The sequence below is a fragment of the Balaenoptera borealis genome, assembly GCF_965194805.1.
Source record: "Balaenoptera borealis genome assembly, chromosome: 14".
Classification (NCBI taxonomy): domain Eukaryota; kingdom Metazoa; phylum Chordata; class Mammalia; order Artiodactyla; family Balaenopteridae; genus Balaenoptera; species Balaenoptera borealis.
The window spans coordinates 68,219,594-68,231,633 of NC_138875.1; the positions used below are offsets into that span (position 1 = coordinate 68,219,594).

Here is a 12,040-nt window from a genome sequence, read left to right on the forward strand (position 1 = left end):
GAGAAACAGAACCAGTAGGTACTTTCCTCATAGACTTGTTCAGAGACCCAGTGGGGCTGGTGAAGGGCCTGGCATACAGTAGGCGCTCAGTAACTGGTGAGTGTCATGGTGGTGGTGGTTGGATTTTGCAGTGCTGGTGTAACCACCAGTCATGATTATCTGATGAACCTGAGAAGCAGGTTGGGGGCTCCCCTCTGGCTCTGGAGGAAGTGGACGCTGCCAGGGAGGGTGAGGCGGCCGGTCCCAGGCCTGGCTGGGATCCTTTCCAACGCAGAGGAGACATTCCAGTCCACGAGAAATAAAGGGCCAACTGGGGAATTCATGCCAAGCGTCCATAATCGTCTGTAATTTGGATTCAGCCTTTCGAGGCAAAAGGATTTTGTCAAAGGCTTTTCACGGTCCAGTGGCCCCATAGCCCAAGGTCACTTGGATCGAGTCCTCTCTGACACATATTTATTATCAGGTGGAAATGGCACTTGGGTTTCTCCCAAGCTGTATGCAGACACTGTCTCGAGCCACTGCCGAGCTCCCCAGCGGGCAGCCTTGGCAGAAGCATGGCTGGGAGAAGGGCTGGCCCCGAGGGCACACCGGTGACTGGCAGTGGCCAGGGGGAGAGTGGGCGGAAGTCTGTCTCTGCTGCCCACTCAGCAGCTGTGCAATCTACCTTCAGGCCAGGATTTAAACTGAGCCTCGGTGTTTCCATCTGTAAAATGTACGTAAGAAGTACCTGTAAGGTGTTAACTGTGCCCGGCCCAGGGTGAGCCCCCGGAAGCTTGCAGCTGCTACGCTTACTTTTATTAGCAACTTCCTCCTCATTTCTGAACCCACGGGGGAAACCACAGCACGGCACGTAAGCACTTGAGTGTCCTCCCATATGCCACTGGCTCCCTGGGTCCAGGGACAGTCTGCTTGCAGCGAGCGGCTGGGCTGACACTAGCCCTGGAGGAAAGGAGGGATGCCTGCCGAGACCACATTTTACAATGCAAAAATAAGGATGAGGGCTATTCCCCTGATTTGTGAATTTCTTTATGTACAACATCTTACATAGGTATAAAGCTGACACTGCCTTTAGTTATTCATTTCTCAAATGGCCTTTATGGAGGAGAATATGACCGTGTGGTGGCCTGGGAAAACCAGACTCCATTCACTTCTGCTCTTGCTGCTGGATACTCTGTGCCGGCTGCAAGCTCTGCCACGGGGATCGTGTTTCAGGGACACTCTGTGCTGGGGTCCCCGACTCCAGATAAAGATGCTGAGGGGTTGTCTGGTGGTATCGGGAGAAGGTGGTTAAGAGCAAGGACTATGAAGTCTGAATGCTTGGATTCTGACCCTTACACACAGTCGCTGGCTGTGTGGTCTTAGACGTGTTACTTAACCTCTCTGGTCCAGTGTCTTCAACAGTAAAATGGAGACATTGTGGAACTGACTTTACAGGATCGTTGTGAGAATTACACTGGGTGAGTACACGTGAGTGTGTTAGCACAGGACCTGGAGAATAACAAGCTCTCGGGAAGTCTGTTTATTACTAGAGAGGGTGAGTCCTTTCGGTTTAATATTCATTCAACAGACATGAATCAAACATCCACTGAATGTTGGTTACTGGGGTGAACAAGACTGAAGAGGTCCCCAGGTGCACAACCTGGGCGCAAGGATGGACATGGAGGGCTGTTGGCACAGATGCCTCTTTAATCACAACTGCAAGGAAAGGCCTGGTGTGAGATGTGGCTGCAGTCCCTGTGGCCCCCGGATACCCAATCTTGTGATCCAAGGGCTCTTTGTCCTAGGACCTGCAGGGGCATTTTGGGAGGCAGTGCCCTTGGCCGATGTACTCATGTGACATCAAGGCAGAGACCCCACCATCAAGGCCACAGAGCCAAAAGCTGGGTGGTGCATGGAGGGGGAAGCAGCAGTGGTTGAGCTGGAAAGGCCCGGATGGTGACTCAACCCCAACTGCGAATCACAGCACTCTTGTCCAGCTGAGGCCCTCTCTGGCCTCTGTTTCCACTTCTGTGACTCTCAGGGGAACTATGGGCCTCTAGGGTACAGAGAGGATGCTCCAGGCATGTCTGTGTCCTACAGGTCACCCAGGGAAGGAGGCAAAGTGGAGAGCGAGCCTGGATTGGGCATCCAAGACCACAGCTCAAGTCCCAGATTCCTTGCTGGCTGTGTGACCTTTGAGAAGCAACTTCTCTGTGTCTTCAGTTTCCCCATCGCTATGATAGAAAGAGTAATCTCACTTCCCAGAACCCTCGTGAGGTTTGGTGCAATGAGCCATATGCAAAGGCCGTTAGTTGAGTGGCCCTTCATCAAAGACAGCAGAGCATGTCACCAAGGGGCAGGACCAGGCTCGGGAGTGGCGCTGGGCTGGGCTTAAAACCCAGTGCTACTCGTTTCCAACCACAAGGCACTGGGCATATCACCAGACCTCACCTCTCTGGGCCTCAGCTTCCCCATCTGTAAAGCAGGGATAATGGAAACCTTCCTTGCATCCTTGGTCTGTTGTGAGGGATAGAGGAAATACTAGACCACAAACACACAGCACAGCACCTGGAGGGGAGCAAGGGCTCTCTAAGTGGTAGGTAACATATAGTCAATGGTCAACGAGTGTTTTTTGAGCACCTACTAAGGGCCGATCACCTTTCTAGGCACTCGTGATAGAGCAGGGAAGAAAACAGCTCTCCTGGAGCTTACGATCAAATGGGAGAGATAGGCACAGATACGATGAAATAAACTATAGAATAAGTTAATGAAGGTACATGCTTTGGGAGAAAATAAAGCAGGTGGAGAGGATAGAGTGTGTTGAAGGGGGTTGAAATCTTGATGGGGTGGCCAGGCCTCAGCGTAAATGTGTCATTGAGTAGAGAGCCAAAGGCAGCAAGCATGAGGCAGGGAATTATCTGGGGTAAAAGTGGTCTAAGCAGAGGTATGGTCAGTGCAAAGGCCCTGGGGTGCATCCTGGGAGATGAGGAGGAGGAGAGAAGCAGAGGATGGGGTCAGGGAGATGATCGGGCAGATCCTTGTGGACATCACAAGGGCTTTTCTCGGAGTAAAACGGGACTTATCAGAGGATTTTGAACACAGCAATTGTGTGATTTGACATGTTCTGAAAAGAGTACTTTGACTGATGTGTTAAGTACAGACTAAAGGGGAAATGTTGGGCCCAGGGACACTGTTAGGAGGCCGTGGTCCAGGAAAGAGGTGATGGTGATGGTGATGGCGGTGAGGGGTGAATATTATCGTTGCCTAGCTTACCAAGCTATTGCATATGTGTCTCGTGTTGGGCCTCATGGTAGGCACTGCCTCGAGTCGCCCCCTTGTTAGCCCATCCTGCCGGTAGTGGCTGCCCGCCCCGTCCCCCCGGCCCCCAGCCAGAGTCGCATCTCCTGCCCTCCTCTACCAGACATTTGTCAGCCGCCCTTTAACTGCAGCCCAGCCAAGCACAGAGGTGTCAGCGCCTTTAATCTTCCACGGCGCCAATCTCCCCTTCCCCTTAATCATGGCAGCCGGAGTGTGCTGGCCCCAAGCCAATTTGTCTACATCTGTCTGAGACCAGGGGGCCCAGAGTGAACTCCAAATGCTCTTCGGAAACCACAGAATCACCCCAGCTGGGAGGAGCCTCAGGGAGACCCAAGTCTGGTGTCCCCATTTCATATACACTGAGGGTTGGTGAGGGCAAGCCCCCCTCACCCCTTGCACACTGGTTAGTTGCCCTGTTGGTTAGTTGCAGAGCCACCATTGGAACTCAAGTCTGGGTTCCAACTCTGTATTCTCCAGCTCCATGTGGAATGGCCCCACCCTTTGCAAAATGTTTTGCCTCGTCCAGTAAAGACGTCGTCTTTCCACTGTACAGACCAGTGTCCCTCCCTCTGCTGACCTGAAGACAGGTGGGTTGTTAACCACGTCTGATGGTGAGCCTGGGGCCCACTGGAGCCCACTGCTGGGTGGCCAGAGCTGTCTTAGTTCAGATCTGCCATGTAGGAGGAAGGGAGCATTGAGGACAGCAAGGTAGGATACAGCGAATCTGAGCAGAGGCTGTCCTGGGAGGTGGCAGGGGGCTTTGGGTGCTGCCTAGTACTTTTCATGACTTCCCTGGGCTGGCACTATCATGGCACTTGCTTCTCCAGGTGATCAGGACTTTGCTCCCAGCACCCTCACCGACATGGTGTCAGCACACTGCTGAACTTTGCCCAGACAACAGGTGAAAATGATGATGCAGCTCTAATGTAATATACAGCATGATGACTATAGTTAATAATACTGTATTGCATATTTGAAAGTTGCATAGATGGTAAAACTTCTCATCAGGAGAATAAAAGTTTGTAACTATTGTTGTGGTGGACTTATGGTCCAACTAGTCTTATTGTAGTGATCGTTTTTCAATATATACAAATATTGAATCATTATATTGTATACCTGAAAATAATACAATGGTATATGTCAATTATATCTCAATTTTAAAAAAAGAATTATTGGGGACATACTAAGATCTGTCTGCCACACAGATTTTGTTGAAGAAGGTCTTTCAGAAGAGATGACAGTTAAGCTAAAACCTGAATAACTAGGAGACAACCATGCAAAGACATGGGGATGCAGCCAGGAACAGCAAACGCAAAGCCCCTGAGGTAGTTATGAGTTTGCAGAAAAATTTAAAAGCTCTGTGTGATTGGAGTATATTGAACAGAGGGAGAGTGGGATGACACAGTGAACAAATACAGTGCACGAAGAAACAGAAGGAAATCAAATGAGTGAGAATTAGAGCTAGGAACACAAGACTTGAAATCAGGAGACCCAGCCTCAAATCCCAGGCTAGCCCCGTCACTCACAGGGTAATCCTGGGCCATTCCCTTTCCTCCCTGGCCCAATCTTCCTCTCTGTGGACTGAAGGGGATCGAGTCTGGTGGTCCTGAGGACCCTTCTAGCTTGAGCAACCCCGGAGTCTCTGTTACACTGAATGATACCTGTAGCTAATTAGTAAATGATGCCAAATTAATTAAGGCCTGGGAATGTGATTATATCCACCTTGGTTTTCTCACGCTTCTCGGGAGTCATTGTGGGGCAGGGAGAACTATGCAACGGCAAAGAAGGCAACAACACATGAGGGGACAGGCGTGGGGTCTTTCAATCCTCCCAAATCAGTGCACAGCGTTCTGGACCCCAGCTGGAGCGCTGCAGGTCTGCACAAATCATTAAGCCCCCTCACCAGGCAGGATACTCAGCCTGGGGCTCAGCCCTCCTCACTGACAATCCACACGGAGTTAGTTTGGCCCATGAAGCATTGGGATCGGATTTCTGCTCGTCCTTGCCATGGAAAAGCAGAAACATGGTGGTGGTTGGGGGTTTGGGGTTTGCTGGGGATTTTATTCTTCTTCTTCTTCTTTTTTTATTTGGTCAGTTCCAGAAGAAATGTTGGCTTTCAGCAGACCCAGTGGAAGGAAGGGTGGGCCCCAATCAAAGTGGGACTCTGTCCAGATTTCCTCTCATCACTTTTGGGGAGAACAGGCTATTCCCCGCCAGGATGAGGGCAGAACAGAGGGACGATGGATGTTCTGAACACTCGGTTCCATTGTGTGGTCACCTCGAAGACACAGAGTTCAAAGGGAAGCTGGGAGGTGTTGAGAGCAACTGCTAAGAACTGGGGTTCTGAAGGGAGAGTTGGACGTTCCACTGGGACATTGTCCGGCCAAGGGGCAGTGGTCCTGACAGCCCTCCACTGGCTGGAGATGGGGAGTTTGGCAAAAATGTCCCAGTGTGTGGTGACGACTGATATTGTTTTTGGAAGTAGATTTATTGTTTTTGTAAAATTGACACTTTCCAGTTGTGTAAGAAAATAGGAGAGAGGGAGGGAAGGAGGGAGGGAGGGAAGAAGAGAGGGGAGGAAGAGAGAAAGGAAGAACAGATGCTGAAAAGTGCAAGGAAGAAAGAAAAAGTCATCTTTAGGGCTTCTGAATTAGACCTTCTATACTGTAAGTCCCTTGAGGTGGGAGTGGGGGGAACTCTTTCCCACTTGTACCCCGAGGGTCTTTATTAAGGGGGAAGATGGTCCTGTAGGGAAAAACATGGTGAGCTCAGGATTTTCCTAGGAGGGCCATTCACATCCAATTGGTTTGGAAACCCAGTGTGCCCACACTCCCGGATCTGGTGCTATTCCCTGAAGGTGGCTCATAGTGCCTGGGTCCACTTCCTACATAGCCTTGGGAGCTTCCATGGAGGGAGAAAACAGGCAGAGTATAGTGTCTGAGATTCATAGAAGAAACTTGCAGGAGGAGATGGACAGGGGTGGGAAATGGGGACACAGGGCTTTGATTTTCATTCATGCCCTAGGCAAGCTGGTGCCACTTGTTTTTGGTACATGGAAAGGTAAGCAGCATCTGGAAGCCTAAATAGGGAATAATTTTCTCCTCCATCTTTTTGTCTCTGATAATAATCTCCTAATTAGAATTTGAGATGTTCAGTTATACAGAGGGAGAGTGTCCAATGGCACAGCACTCTCGGGCATGCTTGATGTTCACCAAAGCTGAGGGTTTAATCCTTCCTCCTTCTCAAAATGGAGAAAACTGAGGCTCTGGGATTGGAAGTGACCTCCTCAAGGTCACAAGTTTATTCAGTGATAGAGGAAGGATAAGTACACAGACTTTCTCACATCTGGTCTTTGCTCTTATTTCTCTAACTTCATTTCCCACTATTCTCCCCCAGGGCTTTGTCCAGCACCAGTTGTGAACCATGCATGCCTTCCACTCTGCTGTTCCTCATTTCCACACTGTTGCTTATGCGCTTTCCTCTCTTTGGAAGTTCTCTGTCCTTTCTGGCAAGTTCCAAGTTGTATTGGAAGACAGTTCATATGTCCTCCAGGCCGCCTTCCCTGATACCCCATGGTGAAGAAATGCCTGCCCTGTTCCTGCACTGCATTTGTGTCATTTACATTTATTGTTGTAATCTTTTAGTGTGTCTCCTCAACTACACTGGCGTGCTTGAAGGCAGTAGCTATGTCCTATTTAGCTGTGCTTCCCTAGAGCTTCACACAGATAAATATTTGTTGGATGAATTTGAATTTGTAGATATTCTCGTAACTTTATGCTGAAATGACAACCATCATATTAAGCTGCCTCCTTCAGCACCAGGCTTAGAAACAGAGACATCTGACTGCCAATCTTATCATAATGGTGCTCACCTGAAGATAACAGGGCTAATTATTCTATTCCAGTGCCTGTGACTCCTCACTAAGCAGATAGGAAGGGGCTAGCCCTCTGTCTCTCACTTCCAGGAAAGCAATATGCCCTCTTTCTTTGGCTGTCACCAGCAGTGTGATGAAGCTGATAGCTCATCAGTGATCTGTTTTATAATTGAAATATTAATTATAACTACTTCTAATTTTCTAATGAAATGTCCTTGTCTCAAAGTCCATCAACCTTAGAACCAGGAGACAGAAATGATAAATGGCCAAGACTCTCTAGAAATCCCTTGGAGGATTCAAGGTGGCTTCCTTACCACCACAGATGTTGGCCTCAAGGCTGAGTACTTGTCTCCATAGCCAGCGACTTGCTGTATGAACTTGGACATATCAATGACCTCCTCTGAGCCTCCATCTCCTCGCTGATAACATGGAAATAAATATACTATTTGCCTTACAAGGCTGCTATGAGAGGGCTCGAGGCAGTGCTAAGCATGTGCCAAGTCATAGAAGTTATTATTTATATTATCGTTGTTGTTGTTATTAGTAGGGCAGTTGGAACCTGACTGCCTGGGTTTCAATCTTGGCCTTGCCAAGCTGGGTAACCTCAGACAGGTAACCTGAGTCTTTGTTTCCTCATTTGCCAAAGAGGATAATATTAGTTCCTACCTCACAGGGTTGTTGTGAGGATTAAATGAGATAATAATGTGAACTAGGTCTTAGAATAGTGACAGGCACATAAGCAGTGCCTGATAAATCATAGCCATAAGTGGGGGGATTTTTAGGGGTCCTGGAGGAACACCCCCAGACAATTTCAAGGTGCCTTTGCTTCTGGAAGGGAGATGCAAGAAGAATGCACAATCACTGAGTGTAGGCCACACAGGGCCCCTGCCCTCCTGGAAAGCACATTCTATTTGGAATATGGCAACAAACAAGTCAATAGTAAAATGACGATGAAGTAGAGCCAATTGGGTGCTGGGCCCTCTAGATGAGGAGATCAGAGAAAGCAATGCTGTTGAATGCGCACATGCAATGCCCAGGCCTCCATTCAATCTCCAAAAGGCTTTTTCCCAGGAGCCCTAAGGGTTCATGTGCAAATTAGCACTTGGAGATTTGCCCAAATATCCCAGAGTTCTTAAGGGGAATTTGTAGACCAGCAGCCCATCCTCAACCCCCTTGGAGAATGCTTCAATGCATCTGCCTTCAAATCCTGAATCCTCCCTCCCTCATCTCTGCTGTGTGATTTTGGACAGCTTACTTAACCTCTCTGAACCTTGGCTTCCTCATCACTAATGCAACGTGGTTATGATAATAATACCAAACTCAGAGAGATGATAGGAGAATTCAAGGAGATCATATATAAGAAAACACACACCTATGGTTCAAAAATGTTAGCCATTATTTATTCTTTTTCTTTACCTTTCCACCTCCTTCTCCTTTCACCCCTCTTTTTTATATACCTTCTTCACTCTATCCCCCATCTTATACTTCTTTCTTTTCATCCTTTTCTTTTCTCTGCTATTTATTCCCTTTTTTCTTCCTCCTCCTACTCCTTCTCTTTCTTGATCTCTTCATCCTCTCCTCCTCCAGGTAAATATCAAAATAGATTTTACCCAAGCAGGGCTAAGAACGTCAATGCCCTCAAACTATCTCCCAGTGGCCAAAGCAAGAACACATTCTGTCCAGGTAAGCAAAACAAGAAAGTTTGGCTGAGAGACACTGCTAGCCAGCCTCCTGGTGGTAAGTGGGCAAAGGGCTCCTCACTCCATTTCCTGGGCACCCAGACGATGGCTGAATTGGCCTCCCTGCTGTCCACACATACCTTCTCTTCTTCCATCAACTTGGAGCATAAATATATTACGGTCATACTGTGGAGGTATGGGGTGGGGCTTGGGGGTTCCTCTCAAAAGCCAGAAACAAAGGCATACTGCTTCTAACTTATTTCAGCAGTTTTCAGTAATGTAATTTTCAGTTCATTTGGTTATCAAAAACACACGTTTCCCCCCTTTCTTCGCACCAAAAAGGTGAAGTAGATCTGGGCCGTGCTGGAGGGTGCTACTGGTTTGGTATTCTTTTTTTTATATCCCCACTAATTTCTCCATGCTGTGGAGAATTTGTCACACGCGCAGGTCTGTTTGATTTCATTAAACAGAATATTTAAGCATAAAAATTGTTTAATCGCCTTGTGTCATTATGAGATGAATTTCATTTTGCATACATTTGCATATTTCATCAGAATTAAGGCTGCTAATATGCAAAACAGAGACAGGTTGTGGCTGAGGTGTTTATTGTAATAGCTGCAGGCTGTTCCACTTGGACAGCTTTCTAGGTGGTGGGGAAGGAGGGGGAGGGAGGACTTGGGGTGGCTCAGAACACTTCAGGAAGCCCGTGGGTCTCTGGGGCTTCTACCCTGGTGGAGCAAAGATGGGTGGGCGTGGCCTGCCTCCCTGCCCTAGGAGACTGGCCAATCAGAGTAGGCTGGGCTGAAGAGGCAGGAGGAGGCCCAGCTGTCTGCCCCAGAGGCTCCTGGGAGCTGGTGGGTACCAGGGCTGAGGTGAGGGACCAGAGCAAGGCTGGGGCCATGCTGTTGGCCCAGATGCACGCAGCCCCCGCCCAGGATAGGCACATGACATTCTGGAGGCCTCCGCAGGCTTCTCTTCTTGTTTGTGCTGCTGTTTCTTCCTCTGCTTGCATTTGTTCTTTCCCTTTGTTTTCTCCATGGCTTTGTTTCAAGCTCTATTGAGTTTCTTCTTACCCTTTATTTCTTCCTCTTTATGTTTCCTTTGCAGGTTTCCTCCCGTGCTTCCCACCACTCCAAATGGGCTGGCATCCTTGTCTATTGTCATTTTTTCTTCCTCTGCTTCCTGCCCCCTTTGTTCCCATCCTGCTTGGCTTGTCCCTTCCGCTCCCGCCTCACCTCCTCCTTCTTCCATCCTGGACCCCCTTTCTTCCCCGGCCCGACACCCTGGAGAGCATCCGCAGCAGCCAGGAGTGACTTGAGGTGAGGACCGAATTAGGCAAGGCCCCCCCCTTGTGCAGCCACCCCGCCCCTCCCTCTGAAATCCTTGATGAATCCCTGCCTTCATTTGAAGGTCAGAGATTAGCTACATATCATTTTCCTCTCCAGGGCCTGCCCTGCTGGTCCCCTGGAGAGTAGGTTCATAGCCACCCCCTAGAGAGAGGGGAGGAGAATTCTGTTCTTGGTGCATAATGAGGCTGTTTCCAGGGCATGGAGGGGTTTGATACAGAAGCTACTTTCAACAGAAAGTAGCGTGGACGCTCCCCAACCCCTCCTGTTCTGGGCAGCTGGTGATGAGTCACACCACTCCTGCAAAGATAAGCGAGGGCCATTCATACGAGCAAAGTTGAAAGACAGCCTGAGCCAGGCACTGGCTTGAAGAAACCAAGCCCCTTCTCCAGGCCTCAGTTTCCTTATCCATCTCTTGAGATTCTCCCAAGACTTCCCTGGCAGTTGGAGGCAGGAGACGATTTGGAAAGGGCAGAATAGGTTTATTAAATTAACCTCAATTTATTGGGCACCTACTCTACACTGGGCACTAGGTGAACACTGATACAGCTGACGTTTGGATGGGGAAGGCAGACCCCTGGAAGAAAAGAACAAAGATAATGTCAGACAGCGATAAATGCCAGAGGAGTGGCGGTGGATGGTGACTACACGCTACCACTCCACTTCCCACTGCTCCCCTTGGCTTCTCTTGCTGGTGGCCGCTTCTCGGGTCCATTTTCTGGGCTACATCCCCACTGGCCAGTGGCCCCTCCCCTCCAGACCACCCAGAGGGACCCGCGGAGAATCACTCCTTTTTCTCAGACCCTTTGAGCATCTCCCCAGAGCTGGTAGAACAGCAGCTGCCAGGCGAACCCCCACCCCCACCCCCGCCTGGCCAGATTAGCTGCTCAGGCCTCCATTTGAGAGCTGGAGCAATTAAAGCAGAATTAATGGGCTAGTAGGCAACCACCTTCCTATCCGAGGAGGGAGCGAGCGGGGCAGGCGTGTTTTGCTGAGTCCACAAACTGAACACAATGCTCATTGACCAGGGGCAGTGGGGAGGGGATGGCTGGGCGAGCTGGTGGGAATTAGAGACATCCCTCCCTCCCCACCCCAGCCAAGTACAACTGGTTAGCCACTGGGATCTGAGCATCTCTGTGGGGGACTCCAGCTTTGCTGGTGCGGAACTTTCTGGAATAGAACTTTGCCTTGGCAGTTTTGAAATGCCCAACCCAGTCCTGTTTTGAAATTTGATTTAATTTTTAATATCTTTATTCTCTCCCCAATAGCAAAAGCAATACATTTCCTATTGATTTTTAAAAATCAAATCTTGCAAATATGTATGGCTTAGAAAGCCCTATAAAATTATACATCTGCATATAAATTAGTATCTGATGGGGTGGGGGGAATCAGCAGGAATAGACACCAAACTGTCCACAGCAGTTAGCCCCAGTGTGTGTGTGTGTGTGTGAAAGGGAGAATTGAAGGAGGCTAGATAACATGTAATATATTTGGGCACCAAGATGGATAACGTTGCTTCCTGCTATTGTTACTGTGGATTATATTGTTTTGTTTTCGTACAGTAAAAATCAAACACGTTCATGGTAAAGAAAGAAATACAGAAAGATGTCAAAGACACCTGCATTCAGGCTCTTCTGCTTCCCGGCTGCGTGACCTTCTCCAAGTCATTTGCCCATGCAGGGCCTCAGTTTCTTTCCCTGTAAAATGGGTTGTAGACATAATCCTTACCTCAACCTACTGAGAGAATTGCACATAGAGAACTTCCCACAATGCCCGGTGCACGGTGAGCGCTTAACAAATGGGAGTCATTAGTACTGGTTACTCTCCACACTTCTGGCAGGGTG

The 12,040-nt window shown here is 48.9% G+C and overlaps 1 long non-coding RNA gene across 2 annotated transcripts in view; it reads left to right on the plus strand.

Moving 5' to 3' along the window:
- LOC309611136 overlaps positions 1-12,040 on the plus strand; it is a 357,456-nt gene that overhangs the window by 330,919 nt on the left and 14,497 nt on the right. The gene's annotated exons all lie outside the window — the stretch shown is intronic.